Below are 1,275 nucleotides of genomic sequence, written 5' to 3'. Positions count from 1 at the left end.
GACAAAAAACGCAGCAAAAATAGCATCATTTGAGCACAAAGGCGTCCTAATATATCGCCTATTCTCACCTAATATCAATGTGGAAATGAATTCAGAACAAAAGTTCGATCACACTGGCTTGGATGCAGCTGTTTTTTGTTTGAGCTTCGAATTAGCTGGAAAAATGAATTACAAGGAGTATTTTTTGGCCTACATGGCAAATTGTTACAGGGGTTGATGTGGGACTGAGATTCTGGCACACAGTCAAGGCTCCCATGAAATTAGGTCAGCAACCAGCTATAGTGCACTCTTGCGATGTCAAGCTATCCAATCGATAAAGAAATGTTCCTGAATATCATTGTTGTAATCTGCTTACTACCGACGCTTCTTCGCGCGCCGTGCTACCACCTATAAAATACATCTCTTCCATTGAAATTCCCATTGTTCAACAAAGTTATGGTGATTGTTTCTGAGATAATAATTTGTTTCAAACAACAAATAGGAGGAATGACATGCCGTAGGCGGGCTTGAAGACAGTTATGAACCTACAAAGTTCCACAATATCAGCCGAAATGCATATATAGAGACCAAGTCAGGATCGATCTGAACATTACACTGGAGATCCACTGGTGTCTTGACATACCGATTTAAATTTACCCCTAGATTATTATTCACTTCTGATTAGCGAGATGATCCGAAAGATTTTCACAGACCATCCTGCTTTTTAGCTCGAATGGAAGCGTATCGAACGTTCCTGATGCCAATTGAAGACATGTCTGCTTGACGCTTCTGCTTGACATATTTATGCTTGACATAGCTATTTGAGTGTAGAATTTCCGTGACCTCGTTAAGCCAGACCACAGGTACTTTTATACTGAGGATTTTAAGATCTCGCGTTACATAATTCAATTTCTCCGGTCGATCGTTCCGGCCCTGGGTACTGTGTGACTCCTCTTCGTGTAGTTTAACTGCACTTTATCATTAAGGTCATACGGATGACTGGTAGCAGACCAATATATTGTGAAGTATAATAAAACCACTTGAAGTGTTTACCATAAAAGCCGTCTTACACTGCTTAGTGTCGATTGTCCAGGCGGACGGAGGAACGAAGCACATTGGCCCTTTTGCTGTCACAGCAAGTCTATTACTGTGTACGATTCAGTGCATGACTGTTCAGGAAAAATAACCATGTCTAAATTTGAGAGAGCAAAGTTCAAGATGATCACCTGTGTTTTGCCAAATTAATCCGGTATGGCAGCTGGACAGATTATCTAGATACCCAGATTCAGCCCATAC

The sequence above is a fragment of the Opisthorchis viverrini genome (assembly GCF_000715545.1).
Source record: "Opisthorchis viverrini unplaced genomic scaffold opera_v5_20, whole genome shotgun sequence".
NCBI lineage: Eukaryota > Metazoa > Platyhelminthes > Trematoda > Opisthorchiida > Opisthorchiidae > Opisthorchis > Opisthorchis viverrini.
This window is presented reverse-complemented; position numbering follows the sequence as displayed.